Here is a 10,461-nt window from a genome sequence, read left to right on the forward strand (position 1 = left end):
CGGGTGGAGGAGAGGCCTGGGTTGTCATGGAGAGAGAACGGGAGGACGAAGTCGATTATCTGGTGCACTGAGCTGTTTGGGTCTGAGGGACAGGGAATAGGGGTATGCTTTGGGACAGAGGAGGAATTTGATGGTGGGGAAGGTACACGTAGGTTACCTCCTGAAGTCTGAGGGAAGAACTGGCAACTGCCTGCACCAAGAAAATATACAGCAGTTTTTATTTATTTTTTTGATGAGGATGGGCAATTTGTTTAGGATGAGGAAAATGTGTGTGTGAGAGAGGGAGAGGAAATGTGTTGGGATGTTGTCTTACACCCCACTGCCCTGGATTAATGTCTAATGCAGAGCTTTGATATTGAGCTCCGATCAGCTGCTTAACTCTTCATCGCTGCATAACGGCAAATAAAACATTTGCAATATAATCAAATCAGCGATCTGACAGTCACATGCAGGTAGATCTGATTTATTACCAGGCAGTGTGTTGTAGAACTCACAACAGGAAAGTGGTACGTTTGGTGTGGTGTGTGCCTGGAGGTGGCGGGTGAAACCCCCCAATGCCGTGGTCTGTTCCAGGGTGACCAGCTGCAGCCTTCTGGGCTCACCAGCACCTGGTGCTGCCCGGGCTTCCCAAGATGATGTCTCTCACACACATGGACTTGTATTCATACGTTTGGCTTTCTTTCCCACCAGAGCGTCTGCAACCTTGCACCTCTGTTTTGCGTGCAACTTATATAGTGTGCTTTGTCGGCTGTTGCAGCCTTAGGTGTTTCATGATAAAATGGTTTAATAAATGGCTAATGTAGGGGGGCTGCTGGGTGGCACCGCACTGTAGCTCACGACCGCCCCCCATGCCCACTGGCCAGTATCTCTGAAGGGCCACATGAAAGTGCAGATTGCTTCACTCAGACCTGGGTCAAAAACTTATATGCTCAATTGATCTTGCCTGGTGCATTTGAGCCAACCATGAGGACCAGAAAGTGGGGTTTCCTATGAAGAGTATTTCATAGGCTCCGATCCGCCACACATGCTCAGAGGCATAGAGAAGTATTTGAATCCAAAACAACATATTTGACTCACGTCGGATCGCTCGGGGTATGGGAGGGTTAAGTCCGTTAGGGGTCCAAGTTTCATCACCAACTAGCCTGCCCCCCGGTCAATCAGGTGCCTGTGGACTGCATGTTCAAGCTGCTTATGAAAGGTCTTCCTCTGACTCCACTCTACACAAGCTTCATGTTAGTTGCTTGGTGACCCGTATGCGTTTCTACACTCGCATTGGACACCAAATTTAAATAAAGGCAAATCTAAGTGAAGTGATGGATAAAATATATTGGAGCAAGACTCTTAAATGGTGCAAGGGATCTCTTTCAGGAGATTATCACGGTAGTCCAAAGCCTGCCACCAGTCATTATCCAGGGTTATAAATGGACACAAAATGAAAAATGACAGAATGCTGGTAGATACTGCTGCTGTACCCTTGAGCAAAGTACTTTGCTTGAATTGCTTAAGCATACATCAAGGGTGCACAGCAAGGGCCAAACCATTTCAGGATTTTGAGGTAACTTCTGCTCTTATTTAATTAGCTCAATCATACTGCATCTTGGTCATTTGTATAAGCACTGGCTACAGTCACAGACTGCAGGTGTATCCTAAAGATTTCACTGTGATCCAGTACAGGAGTGAACCAGTGTAATATATAGAGCTGTCACAAAACTAAAATGAAAGTAATTGGTTGGTACAAAAACCGGCACACCGAACGACCCTCCAGGACCGGAGTTTAGCATCCCTGGTATATATCTGGCTGTAGAAATGGACACTAAACAAAAAAAAAAAAGGAAAAACTTGTGCAAGTTGCTCTGGATAAGAGCTACGAAATGACAATGATGTATTATGAATAGAAGTAAATGGGTGTCATGAGACCATGGTGCGTTACCGTGTTCAGTTAACCAGTAGCCTGTAGCCTCTTGTCTGCAGTAAAGAGAGAAAAGCAGGCCAAGGGTTTTGGGAGTGCCGCCCCTCTGGTTCCCCTGGTTTTACCCGATCAGGCGTCTTCTGCGCTCACTGCACAGGCGTCTCTCCCCCTCTGAGGCGTGGATTCTGCACACGCTCAGATTCCACGGGTTCTCTCTCTTTGAAGTTCCCCTTCCACTCTCCGTGCATCGCTCGGGGGTTAAGCTCTTGGCTCAAAAGCTACCGTCCTGACCCTAGACCCTGAGATGGGGGAGGAGTGGGTGATGCAGAGGAGACAATGGGGTCCTGCGGGCCCCGGAGCCAAAAGGATGGTGAAAGAGAGGCGGTCCCGTGCCTGTGGGTGAATAGGAGAGAAACTGATTATGCCACAGGTCTGTGTGACAGTGGAGTGCTGCCTCATGAACCCCAGAATGGGCCGGTATCACACAGGGTTGACTTGGTTCTAGTGTTTACCGTGTAGCAAAGTCTTGCTTGTTTCATGCACGTGTGTGGTTCACAGGATGTGGCCTATGGTTGCTCTGCAAATTGCTATAGCCAAAAAAAAGTGTGCGGTAGACTTGCCAGGTCTTGTAATGCACGGAAAGTGCTTTTGGGACATCCACCTGTATTGGGGCTTGTGCACATTTACACAACTGGAGAAAGCTGCACATGTACTTAAAATCAGGTAATCCCTCACCAAGAAAATTGATAAACTGGTACCTGTTAGGGAAGACGAGGATGAGATTGTTCCTTTACAGAATATAGTGTGAACTATAGCTAGTAGGCAAAAGGTGCTTTATTTGTGTCTTAATTACAACTATTTTACAACAGTTTACTCATCAAATGTTTTTTTTTTGTTTGTTTTTTTTGCTCAAATCGTTCTAATGCAAGGTACCAGAGCATTCAATATGTTGGTAGCATCTAGCCGTGACAGATGGACAAACAGACAGACAGATGTTACCAACTGAAAGTTCACAACCTGAGACAGAACATGCCCCATCTGTCCCCCAGGTTCTTAAGCCCCTCCCCTGCCCTCTCAGCATCCCCACCCAGAATCCGCATGACATTCTGCCCCGTCTGTCTGCTTTTATTCACACGCGCGTCTTGAGAAATATATCTTCCCTGTTTTTCTTTCATCTGTCCCTCCCCTTCTGAACATCCAGTTTTTTTTATACACACATGTTGACTTGCAGTTGGAATCTATTATGCAGTGTGTGTGTGTTTGTTTGTTTTAATTGATTGTAGTTATACTTGTCCATGTGAGTATATTAGAGAACAGCAGTTGCGGATTAAAAATGGAATTACCGTATCATTGAAAGGAAGGCATTTTAATTTTCCCAGCATTCTTACCCACACATACACACAAACCCCAGTGTGGCAATGGCTAAAAGGACAATTGCATTAACTGACCCTGACCCTGGATGACCCTTTGGCCTCTGTCACCTTTCCCCAGACTTGGTGGTCTGTGTAAGACTGAAGCAGAGCAGGAGAGCGTGTGAGATTAGATGGGGCAGATATCTGATAAAGGAGAAAGCACCATCGTCCTCTCCTCAAATGTCCTTCAGTGCTTAAAACCTGGCATGTCTTCTTATTTGATGTATATACTCCCAGAACTGGTCCCAGAGCTTTGCTTGTACTGTCTGCCCTGTAAGTGAGTCCTGAGACCTGTCTGCCTTCTGAAAGGTGCACTGCAACCTGTTCATGTTAACTGCCAGGGCCCAGGTCCGACAGTATTCCTCCAGCAGAGCCAAACTGGGCCTGTCTATCGTTCTCTGCCTCTTTCTCTTTCTTTCTCTCCATCTTTCTCAGCTCTCCTTCGGACACACAAACCCTCCTACCTCTCCTTTCTTTTTGTGCCCCCTTCCAAAAGGGCCCCATCTGTCCCTCTCTCTGCCCATTGTGGAGTCTCAAAGCCGGGCGACTTCCACAAAGAAGAGGGCGTGCAGTGGGGGGCCAGAGTAAACATGACAGCATCCAGATCCTATTAGAAGCTCTTTAACTCTGACTCGCTCTCGTTCGCATGAGTGTCGAGGGAGACGGGGCGTAACCTGCACCCCGATACCCCAGAAACTTCACCTCTCCCCTCCACACTCATTTTTCAATTGGAAAAAAAAAAACTCTTCTCATATTCCTTGCTGCTGTGTCCGTTCCCTTCCTCTTTCTTACTTTCTTCAGATTTTCTGTCCATTTCCCCCTTTCTGCCCCTTCTGCTCTCTCTTTGTCTCGTCATTCCGGAGTTTCTGCAAAATGAGCTTGTCACTCTGGATCTGAGCACAATAGATCATAATGTAATGTAATATAAATTGTTCCCCAAAGACTGTAGGGCGCACATGTTAAAATGACATTTCTGTTTGTCTTGTTCTTCCTGCTTGTCTACGACCCTGAGTGGCAACATTTGGTTCCAGGGTTAATGATCAGAGCTGAGGGATCAATATCATAACACGTTCTCCAGGGTCACCAATCTGTGACTTTGGTCAATGGCCACAAGTCCAGGGCACAGCTTGAGCAGTGTGTGCTCCTGCTCACAGACCCACTCACCGTTCTCGGGATTAACCACCTACAATCCGCTTGCTCCCTCGAAGCGATCGTCTTTTGCACAAACGTTTGACACTTTGAGACCTCTCCAGCGCTCTGCGTGGCTCTTCTTCCTTCTCAATCACTTCTTTTCTTCCCTTCTTTTCCTCAGTAACTCCCTCCCTCCATCTGATCACTCCCTCCTGCCACCCCTCCACCTTAAACTCTTTTCCCTCGCCCTTTATTCCCGTACCCCCATCCCGCCGTCTTACCCCCGCTCTTCTGGCCCCGCGCCCGCCGTCCCCCTGCTCCTGCGCGTGTGTTCCCTGCCGCGGAGGAGGAGGATCGCGGTGTTAGTCCCGGCTTAAAAGCAGGGGATTACGGAGGAGCAGACACTGATTAAACCCTTCCAGGCTCTGCTTTGGCCCCATTAATACAATCTTAATCACAATGCTTTATCCCTCAATCTCATCCCTGCGGCTCAGGACCTTTCATTTAGCGCGGGTCGGAGCTGTTTGGTCACTGGATTAGCGCAGCTGAAAGAGAAAAACAGGAGAGGGATTCAGGCAGCACTTTAATGCTCCATCAGCCCTCCCTCCCATCCCTCCATCCCCCAATCTTGCGTTTTTTTAATCAGAAGCCTGCCCCCCCCCCCCCCCCCCCCCATTCTCCCAAACCATCCCCCCCCCCCCCTTCAAAGCCCCCCAAGGATGATTTGCATTGGGAAAATGTGTGGCTTTTCTGTGTCGCAGACAGGAGAAAGTATGGAAAGAGAAGAGCTGTGGAGTAATACCCCTCTTCTGTTTTCTTGCCACCTTTACAGCGCTGCTTAAAGCTCCGGACTTGTGACTGGCAGTTAGCGGTGGAGCAGGCCTGGTTTTGAAAAGTGTGGATGGGATGATGCCTAGTCTAGTCGCTAGGGAGTGAGTGATGTTCCAGCAAATAGGGAGCGGGACCTCAGTCACGCCCCCTCCCTCAAACTATGCCTATAGCAGTTAGACTGAATGGGCCCCCACTTTAGTCACTCTACGGGGGAATCAGATTGACAAGACGGTCATTTATCATGATGGGAATGTGATTGCTCTTGTCAGTGCTGGCAGGGTAGATGGAGCTAGCCATTTTTCAGTATCCAGGCTTAGCGTTTTGTCCCCCCAACACACAGAATTTGTGGGTTATGATTGCATTATTGTCAACCCACAGGGAGCGTGGAACTCTCCTCGTGCCCTGGGTGATGTAATAACAGCATCATTACGTCAGGTGTGTGAACATGTTTTTTTTTTCTGTTTGGCACCTGTTGAGATTTTGCTAAATTAATATATGGATGTAAACAAAGATGTATGAAACCCTATCAGCAAGCCCGATGAAATAGTCCTCTCTTACCCTGTTCATTATTTATACATTTTAAAGCATGCAGTCTTTCACTTCAAATAGCTTCAACATGTTAACATTTCTTAGATTCACAAGGTATATTAATATTAATCAATTATGCAGCAAACATATTTCAAAAAGTGAAACAAAAAGTGAACAGAAGATAAAATGACTACAGATTCTTGCAATTCCATCTCCTCCCCTCTTATCTCTCAACTTTTTTCGAGTGTGTGTGTGCATGCAGGTGTGTGCAAGAGAGAGTCTGTTTGTTTCTCTATTCAGTGTGTTATGTGCTCTTATGTGCCACTCGAGAGGCTGCAGTAAAGCTCTTTCCAGAATTCTATCTGGATTGTCAAGCAGCATTCAGTTTGCTGTATTCACAGTAGCCCACATCACTGGATTCTAGATGACAGCAGTGTGCTCACGATTCAGATCCAGGCGAAGGAAGAAGACGGTTGCAGCTTCCGTAGCTGTGGCTACCAAAAGCTGCTGATCCGGGTAAATGGACTACAAACTGGGGTCAGCCGGTCCGCGGTAAACCAGTTGCAGTTTCCGTAGCAATTGCTACTAAAAAGCTGCTGATCTTAATACAACTGGGGTCTGCATTCTGCTGTGAACCAGCTGCAGTTCCATAGCCACTGCCACCGTGGTCCAGCAGGGACCCCGCACTTGACAGCCCAACCTGAGCAGGTCAGGTCACAGAGCACAGGCCCAGGAGGCGTGTTGCTGCGCTCCCAGGCGGCCGCTGCCCCCCTTCAACATCACTTCAGTTTCTGGGAATCCCAAACCACAGACCCCTGGGCGGAGGCTACGCTGTACCACCCACTGTACCACCATCTACATTTCAGACACTGCCCTCCCAGATTCAATGACTCACAGTGTCTGTGGTCAATAAAGTCCCTAACCCTCACCCAGCAGGCTACATGCCTTCTGGAGAAGGATGCTAATGAGTGTTTAGAGCCTCACGCACAGCAGTGACTTCTACTCAACAATCCTTTCAAATCCAATAACAGAAGGTGAGTTTCGCCCCATCCTTAATCTGCGAGGCTTGCACAGCTTTCAAAGGTCTTGCCCTTTCATATGCTGGGTACAGGGGACATGGAGTGTCATGTAGGGGGTCTGGATCACACCCATGGACCTAGAGGATGCATGTTTTAATTTTCCCATTGAAAACATGCATCCTCTAGGTTCATTTTCCCTTACCGAATGTTTCTGCATTGCCTTCATGGGTCAAACGTATCAACAATTCAATAGATTTAATTTCCTTCTATTTTATTGATCTTTCCTTATTTAAATTGGGGCCATTTACCATGAATTCATAAATACTAGGCCATTTGTGTATTTTGCTGTGAATTGAACAAGGGCAAATATGTTTCTAGTATCACTTCTTCATTGATTTTCTTTTTGTTTGCTTGTGCTATAATTATGTTCCATCACAGAAACATGAATATTCTTATGTTGCCGTGGTGACTGTATAATAATCCTTCAACTTTGTGAAGCCTGCAAGAAGCCCCCACCGAGTTATGTACTTCCCCAAGCAATGACTGAATTAATAATATATCTATTTGTAATTCTCTGTATGTGTAGGAATACATTTGTGGTGGAGGATTAGCAGAGTTGGTCTGAACCTGTTTTAAGATAGTATGTGTTGGTATTTTTGTACCCATTCACCCACCCCTGCCCCCATCCCCCTCTTTTTTGCAGTCAACATTCAAATAAATCTATTGGTATTAAACTTTTGAATGATCAAAAAGACAAGATATAAAGACTCATAATGTTTAGAATATTACTCTGCCTCTGTCCCTCCCTTTCTTCCTCTGGCACTCTCGCTCCCTCTTTTTCCCTTTTTCTCTCTCTCTCTGTTCCCTCCATCTTTATTATTTTCCTGTCCTCTCTCCCTTGTCCTTCTCTCCCTCTCTCTCTCCCTCCCTCTCTCTCTCTCCCTCCCTCTCTCTCTCTCCCTCTCCCTCCCTCTCTCTCCCTCCCTCTCCCTCTCTCTCTCTCTCTCTCCCTCTCTCTCTCTCTCTCCCTCCCTCTCCCTCCCTCTCTCTCTCTCCCTCTCTCTCCCTCCCTCTCCCTCCCTCTCTCTCTCCCTCTCTCTCCCTCCCTCTCCCTCCCTCTCTCTCTCCCTCCCTCTCCCTCTCTCTCCCTCCCTCTCCCTCTCTCTCCCCCTTTGGCCCCAGCTGTCCATCAGCCCCCCGCCGGTCCCCCAGCTGTCTCTGCACCCCAAAAGAGGAGCCCCTCATCAATGCAGGTCAGAGGTCGAGAGAAAGAACAGGCTGCTCTTACAATGGACCAGCGGCGCCCTCAAAAACAAAAACAATCGTGCGCAACCCCCCCCCCAACCCCCCCTCGCTGCCGCAGACTGGAAAAGACAAACCTAAGGATATGAGGATGGGGGTTGAATTAGGACAACGGCCCCACAAGTGCAGCCTCCAGACCCCCACCCACCCCCTCTCCTCCTGCCATTGCCACTGCCAGAGCACTCCTACTGCTCACACACTCACATTCTCCCCCGCAATCCATCTCTGCTCCCTGTCAGCCTTCTCTTTGTCCCTGGCCCATAACCACTCATACACTCTGATATCACTTTCCCCATCAAACAAATACACACTGGAGAAGTCAATGACAGACTTCCTTTATTTGCTCTGAAACAAACATAGGCTCTCTGCCCAATGCAGAGCAGAAAGAGCAGCCGTTCCACCCCCACCTGACTATCCCAAACACCAGCCTGAATAACTTCTCCATTGAAATAAGGCTGCACTTATAATGATAAAGAACAGTTGTTTTGCGTTGGTGTTAAATTGGAGCTACTTATATGTCCCTTGGAGTAAGGCACTTATGTATGCTGAGAGTAGCAGTCAAAGTGAAATGAAATGGTTACATACAACCTTGTAACCATAAAGATCAACAGTCTTGTCTTGGGGGTTTGCATGCCTCTCTCTACAGGCTCACAGCTTCATCGACCTCAAAGCAGGAATGCTGTGCTACTCCTGTACTTGACCTGAATCCTAACAGCGCTCTCAAACGCACACTGCCTTTTGATTTAGCTTTGACTCACTGAAAAACAAGCTCACGTTTAAGACAAGGGGTCAGCGCCTCTTGTACATAGTGAGAGCAATCAATCTTTTCAATGTTCCTATTTAATTTTTCTGTGTGAAATGTTTTCATCCAAAATGTCCCAGGCTGAAATAGATGGGGAGGGGATTGTTGGGGAATCCCAGGGAAATGGGCAGAGAGGAGCCCCCCCCCCCCCCCCCCCACCTCATGTCACGGTCACCTGTTCTTTGGCCCTGCATTCCCATGGTCCATTGTGGTGGGACCGATGACATAAACAGCATATTAGCTGATGACACACATGCTCGCCCTGCCCGTGATGGACAGATGGACTCCTGGCAGATGGAGAAATTGTTCAACCATCATTTCATTGAACTCTAAAGTCTCGTATTTATTCAGAAGTTTTTATATAATTATGGAGTTCAGCTCCCATGAAAAACACAATCTTCGCAAAATGAATGTGTGAAATAGTATGAATTTGATTTTGATTGTTTCAAGATATGCCTATCTATATATAGTGAGCTCCATAATGTTTGGAACAAAGATACTTTTTCCTTGAGTTGGCTCTACTCCACAATTTTATATTTGGTTTAAGTGCACATTCTCAGCTTTTATTACAGGGTATTTTTATACATTTTGAATTGTATCTTTTGCATACAATGACTGCTTGAAGTCTTTGACACGTATACATCACCGGGTGCCGTCTCGTCCCTGGTGATGCTCAGCTTCGTTGGGGAGGGGGGCCCATATGAAACGCATGTTGAGTTGGATTCAGGTTGGTGCAAATGACTTGGCCAGTCAAGAATTTTCCAGCCTAAGCAGTATGTTTGGGATCGTTGTCATTTGGTTTGGAGGCATTTGGTTGAACTTGAGCAGATAAGATGTGTCTGTACATTCAGAATTAAGTTTGTTGCTGTTATCACTGAATTCAAATGAGCCAGTATCACTGGCAGCCTACTGTCCATGCCGAAACCGCAATATTTCCACCACATTTCAGATGAGGTGCTTTGGATCTTGGGCAGTTTGTTTTGGCTTCCGAACTTCGCTCTTGCTATCACTCTGATACAAGTTGGTCTTGATCTCTTTTGTCCACAAGGCCTTTCTTCATTATGAAGAGAATTTATAGTCATCAACTGTAGAGGTCTTCCTTGGCCTAATAGAGCTCACCAGTGCTCTCTTTCACCTTAATGATGTTCCAGACCGTTGATTTTGGTAAGCCTAAAGTTTGGCCAATTGCTTTTTGTCCCCTATAACGGGGAGGACTATGTATAAAAAGTGATATAATTCCTTGGTTGGTCACCCAATATGGAAGTAAATATCCTCAAATTAAAGGTGATAGTTTGCATTTGTTTAATTTCCAGTCCAATGAGTACAGAGCCAAAATAACCGAAATTGTACCACTGTCCAAACTTATGGACTGCACTATAACTGCATTTCAAAGTGTATATAGATAGGTGATAGGTATCATTTGCTGCAATAAGAAAGTCAAAAATTTATGGTGAATTTGAGCAAATATGTACAGTAAGTAAAACAATGGCCTGCTGTTCATTGAATACATTTATTTTATAAGTGTAA

The sequence above is a fragment of the Conger conger genome, chromosome 10, assembly GCF_963514075.1.
Source record: "Conger conger chromosome 10, fConCon1.1, whole genome shotgun sequence".
Lineage (NCBI taxonomy): Eukaryota > Metazoa > Chordata > Actinopteri > Anguilliformes > Congridae > Conger > Conger conger.